Source organism: Bactrocera neohumeralis, chromosome 5 (genome assembly GCF_024586455.1).
Source record: "Bactrocera neohumeralis isolate Rockhampton chromosome 5, APGP_CSIRO_Bneo_wtdbg2-racon-allhic-juicebox.fasta_v2, whole genome shotgun sequence".
Classification (NCBI taxonomy): Eukaryota; Metazoa; Arthropoda; class Insecta; order Diptera; family Tephritidae; genus Bactrocera; species Bactrocera neohumeralis.
The window spans coordinates 76,431,784-76,446,733 of NC_065922.1; the positions used below are offsets into that span (position 1 = coordinate 76,431,784).

Here is a 14,950-nt window from a genome sequence, read left to right on the forward strand (position 1 = left end):
ACAGAAAATTTACAAAAATATTTTAGAAATATTTCAAGGAAGTGCGCGAAAATTTACGGCTTACAGACATACTAAGCATATATGATTCTATTCGCGGAAAAGTTCCTTCATATCGCTAAATATTAGTCAGCCGTTCAATTATTGAAAAAAATCAGCGCTGTGAGAGCTTATGTCTCATATTGACCAATCAGCTTACAGTATTGCTCTTTTTACGCTCATTGAGAGTGCTTTAACTTCATAGAGCTGCTCATATTTATATTACATTCATTTTATATCTTACTGAGAGCAATATATGTACATCGCTCAATAAGATATATATATGACCAGCTCTATAAAGTTGTAGCGCTATCAAACCTTTGTAAATGCTTCTTTGTCATCTGCTTATTTCATTTGTACATTTCTGTAATTCTCCATGGGTTTATTAATATAAGATATTTGCTTAGAAACCGTTAATAAAAGGTTTGAATTTGTTTTTTTTTTAATAAATAATGATTACGAATACATAATGTTTGCTAGTTGCATTTATTTCGTTGAAATTTAGAACAGTCAGAGACATCGATTAGTACTTTCTTCACACTTTATCAGCATTCCTGTCTTTCACATTCTTCCACCACATCTATTTTGGCTTCCTTTCAACTCAGAAAATATTGCAGCTCAGCGACTTTAATGACTTTACTCTCATCGCAAAAGAGTAATGGAGTTAAATAGTAAAGGAGTTCTATTTCTTTCAGAGTTAAGAGCGCAAATAGAGAGGCAGGAGTGCCTCGAAATGAAAACGGAAGAAAATGTGCCCACTTATCTTCCGCCAACCGCCAGTCGAGCGATTTAATTATCAGCTCTTGGCCACTAAGTCGCTGCTACAGCTTGTATTATAGCTGGAAACTCCTTGCGAAAGCACCGCTGTGCTGTGTGGGCGTGCAGCACTGAAGGTTTGGCGAAAAACGCCTGCAATTGACTTAATTGCCGGGTTGAGACGCCCAACAAGCACATAAAGAGACAGGTCAATAAGCAGTTATATACCAGCTATACATATATGTGTGTATACAACATGTTATCAGGGCTCAAGCGTATATTTATTAGCTGGATTTGCGAGTGGGTGGGCGTGGCAGGAAATCAATTGTCAGCGCTGGGTGGTGACACAACAAAGCAAAGTCGGTTTATTTGCTGCTGTATTTATTGTGCTTTATTTTGTATTTATAGTATATGTTTTTGTTAATTTTGTACTTTTCTGTTGATTTTGTTTTATTTTGTGCTCATGCTTGGCAGTCACTGATGCAGTGATGCATGCGGCTGCAGGATATAAACATGGTGGAAATGAAAGTGATCTACTTGCTGCACTTTTATTTTCAATTGACACGCTTCTGCTTAGCTTTGTAACGGTATAATTAGTTGCTGGCAGAAAAAAACTGTTTCAAGTTAAATCCGGTTTGTTGTAATATTCTCTGATTTGCTTTTAAATATATTATTTTTGTTTTTATTTTATGTGGTCTTTTTATCGCTGCTGATATTCAATATTTGCGCAAATGTTTCCTATTTTTTTGAACTGAGTATTGACTCCTAAAGCGTACTTTTTATTATTATAATTTCAAGCTTTGAGTGACTTTTTTGCTTATTTGCGTGTATTTTTAAATTTATGGGGTAAATTCAAGCCAGTTGTTGCAGGGTTTTCATGTATTTGGCGTTTTTTAGAAAATCTGTCTAATAAATTTTTTTTTGGTTTGCATTTTTTATAAATTATTTAATTTATATTTAAATTCCATTATTATTTTTAAGACAAAATTTCTTTCATTTTTCATTTTTACTATTAATTCGATACTAAAATATTTATTCCCACTTCCATTGCAGATTTTCCGTCGCGGCCTCGCAAGTGATACTAACATAAAGCAAAAAACTAACGGTAAGTTCAAAAAGCAAAACAAATAATTTACATATTAAATTATTTTATAAAATTTTTAACGTATTTAACGCCGCTAAAAATTTAAAATTCCTTCCTTTAATAAATATTATATGCAAACAAAAGCTTTTTTTAAACAGAACAAATAATTTCGTTGTGAATGCGTAACAATGAGCTGCATACTTAAATAACCAGCTTAAGTGTGGCATATATAGTTGTGCTGAATTACATATGCGTTGCGCTGAATTGCTGTTTGCCCCATTTAAACTTGCCGCAATGAGAGAAAACGCATTAATGAAGCGCCGAATTAGCTTTTTTGTCTATTATGTTAAGGTTATGCTGCGCTGAATTGCATACAAATTATAGTATAAGCGCTAAGCTGCAAAAATGATGAACCCAATTGCGAAGTGGACTGAATTTTTTGTTTTTAAATTTCCGATAATGCGCTGAAGAGTTATTTTTGATAACTATTTGCATAAATAATGCGCTGAAACGCGCAGATAAGTGGCTGAATTGGTTGCGCGGTAATCTAAGTACTTAAATTACAAGCTGTGTGATATGTACTTTTACTCAGTTGCATTAATAGTGCGCTGAATTATAGATTTAGGTAGCTGAATTGCGATTTTGATTCGTATATTGCTTTAAAGAGCTTTTGAAATATTGCTAAATTGTTTTTTTACACTTCTAATATAAAAATAATGTTGTGGCGACCAAATATTTTTATCAGAATGCGCTTTTCAATCAAAATTTATCTAAATTAGTCCTGTGCATGGCTAATTGGTATTATTTTAACAATTAAGTGCGATTTTTATATTTTTTTTTCCAAATTCCTTAGCTGAATTGCGCTGAATACAGTTATACAAGCTAATTGCTACTTTTTGCGCAAATTAGTGTATTTTTCTAATGAAAAGCTAGCTGAATTACAGTATTAATATTTCGGAGAGCATATATTTACATGAGAAGGCGATATTCATGCAGAAATTTGCTGAATTTCATCTATGCACAGCTAATTTGATTTTTTTTAAATTAGTAAAATTATTTGGTTTTTTCCAATTAATTCATTAGCTAAATTGCGCCGAAGAATTTTATACATAGCTAATTAATACTTTTTGAAGAAATTAATATATTTTGTTGTCAAAAACTAGCTTAATTACACCTATGCATAGCTGAATTTCATTTTGCGCTGAATACATTTATACAAAGGTATTTGATATCTTTTGCACAAATTAGTATGTTTTTTTAGTCAAATATTAGCTGAATTACATCCATATGTACTTTTTTTGTATACATAAATACGATATTTTGTATTTTTTAATAAATTCCTTAGCTGAATTGCGCTGAATACATTTAAGTATAGCAAATTGATACTTTTTTAACAAATTGATATTTTTTAGTTTTTTTTTCGTATTTTTTTAGTATTTTTGAGTACATACCTTAGCTGAATTGCGCTGAACTCCAGTAATATTGTACTAACTTTTTCTCCAGCTCAACTCTTACTTTGTTTGTATGCTTATGAGCTGAATTTGCAGTTATACTGCGCAATGACTAAAAATTCTGTATAAGCACACATTTTTTTATTATAAACAAAATATTTCTTTTTGTCTTTACCATGATTACGTTATTGTGCAAAATTGCAATCTCTGACATTGAACTGTCTTACTTATCTCTAGATAACTGTTATCTCATAAGCTGTCAACGTTGAAACAACAAAACTATGGGTCTAACTGTTGAGGTAAAGATACGGTTAAAGTTTATAATTGGGAAAATTTGTTTATTGTTTTAAATATTATTCCAGTATTTATTAATCGTTTTATTTTATTTTATTGGTTTCTATAAACAAGATTTAGTTTCTGAAGTTTTATTGTCATTAAAAAAATTTTGTTTAATTTGAAGTTGTTTACATTTCCTATTATGTTTTTTGTTTTTTAATCTAAATAATTACTTTTGACTTTCTTTCTATTTATTTTAGACGTTTTTCTTCCCTTCCTGATCGCTTAACCGCATTAAGCAATTAAATAAAGCGCGTTTATGCGTTTAAAGTTGTTTTTGACTTAGAAAAAGCTTACACTTCTTGTGGCTGTTTCTTTTGTGAGGCTGTGTGGCATGCCACAGAATGTGGCACACAAAAATACGCACATTTGTGTGTGTTCATGCTCCAAATGTTGCGATTTTCACAACTTTTCCTCAACACTTTTCACTTTTGAAGTCAAGTGTTGGGAAGTAGAAATATATTATACAAACACACACATACATGTGGGCGCGCTTCCTTGTATTGGTGTGCGTGCAAAAAAGTGAAAATTCCATTAATTTATTTTATTTCGCAGCATCAGCGCAAAGTAGCTAGTTATTGTAGATTTTTTACTGTAAAATTAAAAAAAAAATCGCAATGCTTGCCGTTGGCCGCCGCTCAGATACACACGTACATACAAGTGTGTTGCCTTCTCATTACATGTAGGTCTTTGTGATTTTTCTCCACTCACTTGCTGCTATTTTACTGCAAAACTCTCGGAAAAAGTGATAATAATGAAAATAAATATTGAAGCGCTCTAGAGTGTTAAGGCAAATACGCCTCTCTCCGCCAGCAATATTGAAATTTATGCTAATAAATATCTGATTTTTACTTTTTTATAGACCTGTATGCTTATACATATTTTATATTTTTATAACATGCTTATTTATTTATGCAAAAGCATAATATATTTTATTACAATCAGCGTTGCACTCAAACGCAATCTCGCCAATGCACTTAGCGGCAGCTTGTTAGCCGCGGCTAATCAATTAAGCAGGCAGTCATGCGTGTCAGCCGACACATGCAATGCATTAGCGTTGCTATAAAAAATAAATGTGTTATGTACATATAATATGTTTGGTAAAAATAAAACAAGCGGTTATTATATTAAAGAATGAAAAAAGTTTAATAAAAGTTGCAAATGCAATTCAGCGCTGTTTTTTCAGCTTCTATAAATAATTTTTTACCATTTGCTTATAGCAGCCGCTTCAATTTTTTAATTCAGCTGCTCTTTAAACAATTCGGCGAAAGTTTTTCAGTAAAATTAATATCATTTTAATTTAAATCTATTGCCTTCACTTGTGCATTGCAATTCAGCTTACATAATTCGAAGGAATTAAGCACATATTATTGTCTAAACAATTCAGCGAAAGTTTATTAAGCTAGATTTATAACATTTTCACTTGTGCAATTCTGCTCACATAATTCTGAAGAATATAGTATGATTTGCTTCGTAAATTAGCCTTAGCCTTGCTATAGAACAATACCTTGGTTAATGTATAAGTGAAATCTGCTTATGCTCTTATTTTTATCGGCATGATACATTTTTTATATACCGTTACAATTCAGCGATTTTGAAGCTTTTCAACATTAGTTTTGTTGGTACTTAACGTTTCATAACACTATTATTAGTAATTGAGCTGTTTAACTAAGCATAACTTGCATTAAAACGCAACATAATAACTATTTTTTCGTTCTGCTGAAATTTAACGATTCGTTTTTCTCACGGTTTGTTATTACTATCTCATTAATGCTTACTTTCATATAAATTTTTACAAACCCTCTCAAATTTATTTATTTTAGAGTGAATGTAGCAGTTTTTAAAGTGAATTCATCTCTCACAAACAGAATGTACCAGTTTTTGAAAATAGTTTCTGTACAAAATACAAATTTTTGGAGTAGGTAATGACTTTTTTGCGGCAGCTTTTATAAATATGCATTCATTAAAAGCTTTTTCATCCATATTTTCTTGTTTCAGTTACTTTTTTTTATTGTAATTCAGCGGCTTTAAGCTTAGTTCAGCATGGTTTTTACTTAACAGCTCTATCATATTATTATGCATAATTACTCAAAACTCTAAATAAGTATTTGTAAAGTTAATTCAGCGCAATTGTGGCAGTTTTTAATGGGAATTCACCTCTTTTAATTGGCATTTTGCAGTTTGTAAAGTGATTTTCTATACAAATTATTGCCATTTTGAGTAATAAATCACTTGTTTGCCGCAGACTTTATAAATTTTTATTTAATATAAGGTTTTTTCTGCATATTGAATCGCTTCAATAACTTTTACTGTAACATGGCGGCTTTAAATTTAATTCAGCATGGCTTTTATTTATCAGTTGTGTTGTAGTTCATATATTACAATTGTGCGAAATGCCAAACCTTTCATTTGGTAACTATAAGACTAATTCAGCGCACTCTTTTATGTTTTGATGACAGCAAATTTATTAATTGTTTCATTTCCCTTGTAGTTGTTACAATTCAGCTTTATTAATAGCTATTCAGCGCAATTTTTTTAATATATTTTACTGTTCATTTTATTATAGTATGTTAATTACTTCACCTCTAATACGATTTTTCTCATTCAGCTTCATTAACAGCAATTCAGCGCAGATATTTCAATAAGTCATATCAAGTGAACAATTTTTCAAAAGAGAAACTTTTTTTCCACTCCACTTTGCTTTATGCGTTTAAGTAATACTCCCTTTGAACTCTTGTACCTAATTTAAGCCACTTTAGCTTAACTCTCGACAAATATTTAATGGCTTAACAGCAAAAGTCACTTTGAGTTTCGGTTTTTATTACTCTTCATATTCTTATTTGTCACACTTACGGGCATGTATGCCTTTTATGCCGCACCTACCCACATTTAATATGGCATACATCACTCTCTGCAGCTAATTAATAAATTTTGTACAAATTACACGACGATATGCATCACCATAACGGTAAAAATGCCAAAGAATAATGAAAAATGTACAAGCACAAAAAAAACCAATGCAAACTCAACGTGGCAGCACTAATTTCTGTCATAATAACAGAAAAAAATCGCAAGAGTGACAAGTTGAGTGTCAGTGCCAAGCAAATACGCTTTTAACTAAGTAAATAAGTAAATGAGTAAGTAAGTGTATGAGCACATAAATCTGAGAGTTGCTTAGTATGCGTGTCAGCGCCTGTCTGCGTGTGTGTGTGTGCACTTAAGAAGACATAATGCGAGCATAAGGCCGCAAAGCATATGCAACTGCTTACCGTTACCAGCGTATTTACATATATCTATGGGCTAGTGTGCGTGCGTGTATGTATGCATGTGAGCGCATGCAACATTACCTTCAAGCTGCACATTTTCCGTTTCCATTATTGTGTATTGTGTTTTTCCAAACAATTCACTTGTAGCAAACGGCCCAGCCTACGGACGGACGGCTCTTTACTTAAACATCAGTTTCATCTTCAGCCTTTTAATTTTATTACCATTGTTGCTATTAACGTCTTTACATCTTTACATTAGTGCAACGTTGTTGTTTTTGCTCTTACTGTAAAGCTTTAATGGCACACGCATACACCTACACATAAACAGACACACTGGCGTGCCAAGCAATTTGTAAGCGAGCGATCTGCATGGGTGTGTGTGTGCGTGGCATCACTTTCATCGCTTGTCTGCAACAGCAGCAATAACAACAAACAATGCGTAATTACAATGCCGACACTGCAAATCACAGTAGCGTGAAGAATTTTTTAATTATTACAAAGCGACAGCGGCAGTGGCAGCGCGCCCAACGAAGCCGCAACCACCTGCCATCAGCCATCGGCTGGCAGCCGCGTTGACGCGCTCCGCTTGCTTGACTGCCGCAGCATGTGCACTGCTCGGCTGCGTCCGCGTCCGCGTTCATCACCGGCCTCTTGTAATCGCATTCAGCGTGTTTTTACTTTTTCTTCGTTGCCGTCTTTTACCATTGGCGCTGCTGCTCTGATTTGCTTTTCACATTTTTACCGATGCTTTTGTTGTTCTCCACCCGTCTGCTGGTATTGCGACTCTTTCTTGTAGGTATAATAGAGCCACATTGTAGTTGTTTTTGCGCGTTTTTGCTCTGCAAATATGTTGCAAGTGAAGGTTTTTGCGTTAAGTTTACTTTCAGTGGACAGCGGTAGCGAGAGCACAGTGGAGCAGATTCAGTGTTTGATTAGATATATTACTACCAACTTATATGACCATCAGCTGTCGTTCAGCACCAATTTTCTCAATAGAAATGAATAACCAATGAAACAAAGTCATATTTATATTATTCAGATCGAGGTTTGGTTACAGGGGAATCACCTCGTTTTCTCGACCAAAATGAAAAACACCCAATATTTGCGTTATTCAGCGCCAGGTTTGGTTATAACGGCAATAATTCAGCGGATTCAGCGCATGTTTGCAAATTTTGACTGAAGGTTTCGACAAAAAATACCTATGTACATGTTATTCAGCGTGAGGTTTGTTTACACCGGCATTAATTCAGCGCCTTTCCAATTAACAGCAATATGAAGCCAATACTTTTCAACATTATTTAGCTTCAAATCAACGCCGTTTAGCGGATTCAACGCATGCTTTTTAAAAAGGCAAATTTTTACTGAAGATTTCGAACATCAGGTAGAATTCAGTGTTTCCTTTCTCGATTAAAATTAAAAAAGTCATATTCTTGTTATTCAGCGTGAGGTTTAGTTACAGTAGCTCTAATTCAGCGCTTTGAAAGCTGTACTAAATATCATTTGCATTCAAACTTAAGTTTTTCAGTTTCCGGCAAATTTAAACATTTTCATTAAAATTTAAATATCTTCTTTGCTTTTCTACCGTCAATAAAATAAAAAGTGTCATTTTATGTCACTGTAAAGTACGCTGAGAAAGTAGCGCGTGGCTTTGTTGTCATAGCCGATAGCTTATGGATAATAAGCACTGCACATTAAAAAAATATAGTGTAAAGCTTTGTGGACAATAAAAAATCACTAATGTGCTTGTACTATTTATCAAGCTTAGAATTTCTAAATCTTCTACTTATTAATTTGCAGTGTGTAGAATGCCGTCATACTTCATTAAATTTCAAAAAACCACAAGTCATTACAATTTTGCAATGCTTGATTGATTGAAATATTACAAAGGCCAGCGTAAAAGAGTGAAAATATTTCTTTGAGTAAAAGAAATTAATCCACTATGGCGGATGGGATTTTCTTTTATAGTTAAGCGTGATTTTGCACTTTCAGTAAGAAAGTGAATGTGCTGAATAGTTTAGAATTTTACAAATAATGCTATCTGATAAGAGTGCAAAAATTTGCGACTATTCAGCTGCTTTAAATGAAATTCAGCGCAATTTTTATGTGTAAAAGCACAATATAATACACTTGCGAAACTAATCTAATTATAATTAAGCTTTTATAAAACTTCAAACTTAATTCAGCGCTTAGAATTTTCCAAAAATTTAGAAGAAGAAATAATTTTAATATACACAAACATATATTTAAGTGCACAAAAAAATATACTAAAATATTTTTAAGGTTTCTTTTCATATCTCTTATATACTTAGGCAAAAATAGTTTTCAACTGCATATCGTTATTCAGCTAAGTTTCTACCAATGCCAGATCAACTATAATTAATGCTTACCACATTTTTTATAAATGCAAATGTGGACAAGTTTTCACTTCTGATTATTTAAACTGGAATAAATCAATGCAAACATTTCAAGTTATTCAGGGCATATACTTTTACTTAAGTCTTTGAAAGATTTATTCAGCGCACATGTTTTAGTATAACTATCAAGTTAACTGAAATCTATAATGCAGTAAGCATTTTAAATTATATTCAGCGCTTAGAAACTAAATTAAGCAGCATTTTTTCTACACCAAACGCATATATAAATGTGTAACGCTGAAAGCGGTAGCAGTAAGTGTTTTAAATTATATTCAGCGCTTAAAAACTAAATTCAGCAGCATTTTTACTACACCAAATACATATATAAATGTGTAACGCTGAGAGAAGCAGCCCGTGGCATATATTCAGCGCTTTAAAACTGAATTCAGCGCAAATATTTCAGTAAATTTTACTGTTTCTTCTTATTTTTAAACTACTACTAAGTACGTATATTAAGAGGCGTGTCACAGCGATTGCTATTAAGTAACCGAACCAGTCTTTAATAAACATTAGAGTGTAAAACTAGCGTCAATCTTAGTTTTGCCGCAGCAAATGACAAAGCTATGACAAAACAAATGCCAGCAAAGACAAAATGTTGAAACAATAAAAAGGCGAAAAAGAAAACATTCCACAAAAAAGCATGAAAAACGACAACCGAGAAATAAAACTGCAAAAAGCACCAGCATATCATTTTGATTGGCATTTTTTGCTCAACAGTTTTTACTCACTGCTACGAAATCAATATAACCAGCAAACCAAGTAAATGCCACAAAACACAACACAACAAAGTAACCAATGAAATGAGCAAATAACAGAGCAAAACCGGAAAATTGAAGAAAAAATCGCATAATGAGCAGGTAACTGGAGCCTTTCCACCAACCACACACACACAGGCAGACAAATATATTTGCAGCTACTTCAGCAATGCCACACAATGAAAAGTTAGTGCAACAGCAAACCAATCACAACTGTCAATTCGCTCATGTGACCATTAGTTTGGCATATTTTTATTATTACTTCGTATTGACTGCACCCAACTGTAGCCAGCGGCAGCGGCGCTCAACAGCAGGAGCAGCAACAACAAGAAATAATTTGTGGCAAACCAATGCAGCACGTCTGATAGCAACAGTGTTCCAAACAATCAATATGAGCTACAACGAGCTTTATACACGCTTTGCGGGCATCAATTTGCCCCCGTCAGCCCTCGCAGCTTGCATTGATGTGTTCGTCACGTGCTCTTTTTGCCGACTGCCGAGCGCATCTAGCATTATTACGGTATTTCTGGTTATTTCTTGTCAGTGGAAACACTCCTCTTTCTAACCAATTTGTGGTAGGAAATTTTAGAGCAATCAGAGAGTGGTGCAGCGAGCAAAGCAATGATGAATTTGGAGGTAGAAAGGGAACTTTTGCACTCTATTCCAACATATTTCTATGGCAGAGATTGCATTCGGCGGGAAAGACTTTACTCTGCTTTGAGTATTAAATTTCTGGGTCTTTACAAGCCATATGATTACTTCCTCTCTAAAAAGGTTTGTAAGCGATGTTCTCTGAAAGACATAATTTTGGAAATATCTTGATTCTTAACTTGTTATTGAATACTTCAAATTTAAGAAACCTTATTTAAGACATTGTCTTGGAGACATACTTTTGTAAGTCTGAGCCTTGACTTGTCACTAATCAGTAGTCTTTAGCTTGACGAATAATTGCTACATAGCTAGTTGTGAACCTTCTAGGGTTGGTTTGTTAGTTAGCTGAAAAGGCAGGGTCATGAGCTCTGGATCGCAGGTTGCCGCCCTTAGGCCATCATAAATCCGATTGTGCTCCCGGGTGACAACCAAGTTAAGTCTTATCTAGCAACTGAGTGGATTTAGTGAAAAATCTGATTTTTTTCCACTCCTGACGACCAATGTCTCTTAAATTGAAGTATTGAAAACCGTGGAGTATATCCCTTCTTACCTGGCTGAAGGATCGGCATTCGCATAGACAATGTTCCAGCGTCTCATCATCCTCCGCGCATGCTTTGTATCCACTTTTCCCTTTTTCTGAAGGTGGGCTCTTATGGGCAAGTGGCCTGGAATAGCTCCAACAATACTAAGCTGCCTTTTGTTTAGAAGTAGAAGCTTTTTGGTCTGTCCACCATCAACATTACCCCAAAGTAGCTTTGTGGTATCCTCTATGTTGCTTATGTTCCAAGACCTGTGGTATTCCTCTAGAATCCATTGCTTCAAAAAACACTTGAAGGATCTGAATGGTCTGGTGCAGCTTAGGGGACCTCTTCTGGGTTTCAGTTCTACTTTGGTTAATCATTCGCTAGAAAGGATATCAGCTTTCTCTTTATTAAGGGTCAGAACTATCTATGATACATAGACATCGTTTCAATCAACCTACAAAAATGAATTGTAAACCATTTTGAAAATGGGAAGTACCACACGTCGCTTCTCAGTTTAAAGCTGGTAATACTCGTATTTGCTTTTTGTCTTCGCTTTAAGTTTTGGGTTCTGGTCTTGTTGTATCTTAGATTCAGAGCGCTTCTCGCCATTCTCTTCTTTCTTGACTTTTTTCGTATTTTCCTTATTTCTAAACTCATTTACTCGTCCTTAGTGCTTTTCAGTTTCCTTAGTTTTCCGTACAACCGTACACTTTGTGTCCTCTTAAACCTCTCGAGTTTTTTTCTCTCTTTATCACTTAGTTTTGTTGCTTAAGATGTTGCCATTCTTATTTCATTTGCTGCTTTGAGCTTCCTTGTTATTACTTCTACTTGTCAGTTTGATTCTTTAGACTTTTCTTCAGAATTTTTTGCTACTAACTGTATACTGTCTCTTCTCCCCTCCCACAATTCATTTCATTAATCTTCACCGGCTCCCTTTATACCTCACTTTCTTGACATTTGCTTCGGCTTACTATTTACCGCTCTCCTGCTGGTGCGCTGACAATCACAAGGTTGCTTCGTGGCTATTGTTTGCTGTTGCAGCTGAAAGCAAAAAGTACAGGCGAAATAAAAATTAATCAGCAAACGTGCCACACAAGAATGCATTACAAGTCATCAATAAGGCAACGTGTGCCGAGCGAAACGAAGCACTACATGCACGCCGCTACTTGTTGTTGTAAGCCGATTGTTGTCGATTTACAATTATTTTGTTCCTGCAAATATTGTAACCTGCCTTTAATGCAACCCCATACAATCTTGCATGACAACGACCTATAATAAAGGCAAGCACTAAATGCAAGAGGAACGTGGAATGGGAGAGGAGCAAAAGTTTGCAACCTTTTCTTTCTATTCAAAGCCAAATCGGTAGTGAAAAAGTGTATGGCAAAGTTTAAATGCAAACAAAGAGAAATGACAATTTAACTTTAAGACGATTGTGAAAGAAAGAAATGAGAAAGTGCAACGAAGCAAACTAAAAAGTAAAACTGAAAGAGTGATTACTTACAGCAGAATTCTACTCAGAAAAAGTGGAAAATTGTAGAAGGAGAACAGAGGCTATAAACTATGCAAACTTGTCGCTTTGGAGTCCAGTCAACGTCCACTGTCTTCTGGTTAGATGACTTAATGGCAGTTCAGTGGAGCAGTAAAATGAAGAAAAAAGTTGAAACAAAGTCTGAAAAGTATACTTAAAAGAGAGCAACAAAAAATTCTAATTACCGACAGTCCGACAAATGTCTGATAGATTTGAGATGAGCTGCAGAAATTAGTTTTTAGTTCAAGTAAGCGTCTAGAAGGATGAAGATAATATAGGGGAACATTTATAATCGCAGGAGAATACTCAAAGGCAGGACTGTAGAGAAAAACCCAAGCCCGGTAATGAGTTGCTGTAGAAAATAAAATATTGTTTTCCGAACACTACAGGTCCCCTCTGGAAACTCCAAACCCGGTAAGAGTTATCCTCGATCTTTTCCCACTCTCATTTACTGTAAAGAGGTAAAAAGACAATTGGACAAAACCAAGTTCGAAACGTTGTAAAGAAACTAAGATTTCGGGGTCCTGTTAAGATTCGTTTGAGAGAGAGTTTTCGAAGAGAGTTCGAGAGTTGACAATGTAGTATCCGATTATTAACATGAAGGCCAGTCTACGGTAGTCCATATGAGGAGATATGTGCTGTACGAAGAGCAATGTTTTGACCTCCTTTCAACTTCGTCAGCGCAGTGCCAATCATGTTTGACTGCCAAATTGGTGTATCGGCTTTCAGATTTCCACTCATCCACTTGTTTTCAGCTCAGCAACGGAAGCTGCACCACTTTAAGCCTAAGCTACCTCGCAATTCCAACGTTTCAACTCCCGCAACCCCACGCAAATCCTTGCCTAAACTCTGCCAGCAATCCACGGCATTGATGAACTATGCATTGCACCGCAATTTGCGCAGCGCTACCGCGCTTCAAGTACCAGCTCCGCCACAAAAACCAGAACTCAATTACTTCCCAAAACACCGCAGCCATACCGCCGCAATGTGCGCTTGGCGCTCATTAACAAATTGCACCTATCACCCACCAGCCCCACCGACAAACAGGCGTAGACATTAGACATCCACCAGCAATCCCACGCTGCGCTGTCGTGTTCTGCAACATTTGAGCCCATTCAGTGGCAATCGAGCACTTTGCGCTGCGACTCGACAAACTCCACGACAACTGCCCGGCCACTGACGTACTGAGACTGGCGTTTGGCGTGCGGCAGCGCCATTTTCCGCCTGTGTATGTGTGTTTGCATTTGGTTTTGCGGTTTCGTAACATTTGCAATGCGCGAATATTTGTCGTTGGCAGCAAGCAGGGTTGCATATATATGCTGCCAATGCGAGTTGTCCATCTTCCGCGGCAAATACACTGCGTCACTTACGCGCTGACAGTCTGTCAGTGACTCTGCAACGCCGATTGGCAACGTGGAACAAACCAGTGAGAGCGCGGTGCTGTCGGAACTGCGCGTCGTTGGAAGTGTGGCGCGCTGACAAATGACAGCGGGCATGTCAACAACAGTTACAGAGTGAAAAGAACACACAATAACTGCCGTTACTTATTGGAATGCGTCTGCGGCGCTGCACTGCAGTGAAAGTGTTCGGAAATCAATTTATAACTATTTATTGCTGTGCGCTTTTGTTTCCTCGGTTTTGTGTGGACTCGCGCAGCATGTCTTGCCGCCTTGGCAAGCAATACATTGCATTTCGCACAGTTCGATTTTTAAATTAACCTCAATCCCTGACAACAAACGATAAGTTTGAGTTATTTATGGACTCTCTGGTTGTAGCCAAAAAGCAACAAACAAAGATTGAAGAATAAAAAATGAAATGCTCGAAAGTCGGAAATTGCCAGTTGCGTTGAAGAGTCAACAAGGGAAAAGTGTCAAAGCTTAAAAAATCCGCAATTTCGACTTCCTGCTGTGCTGACACACTACACTGCCGCACACCCGCCCGCGCCGTAGCTCGGCTTCTAAACGAGCCTCACCAATGGTGAATGCAATTTCTTCCACACAAATTTATTTCCATTTTTTATATGCGCATTTCGCATTCTACATTTTTATTTCGTCGCTTGTTTGAATAACAGTTGAAAGTTTTACAGAATCCCATAAAAATGGTGAAACGGAACTTTTACAGCCGCCACCGTCGCGGCCTCAGCCAATGC

At 35.8% G+C, this 14,950-nt stretch overlaps 1 protein-coding gene across 3 annotated transcripts in view; it reads left to right on the top strand.

Annotated features, from left to right (window-relative positions):
* Window positions 1–14,950, top strand: part of LOC126760257 (uncharacterized) — a 460,595-nt gene that overhangs the window by 317,788 nt on the left and 127,857 nt on the right. For 2 of the 3 annotated variants that reach the window (XM_050475749.1, XM_050475751.1), the window contains one exon: window positions 1,846–1,897. The exons of the other annotated variant lie outside the window; for it this stretch is intronic. The gene's annotated coding sequence lies outside the window, so the exon portion shown is untranslated. The remainder of the gene's footprint in view (window positions 1–1,845; window positions 1,898–14,950) is intronic. 3 annotated transcript variants of the gene reach the window in all.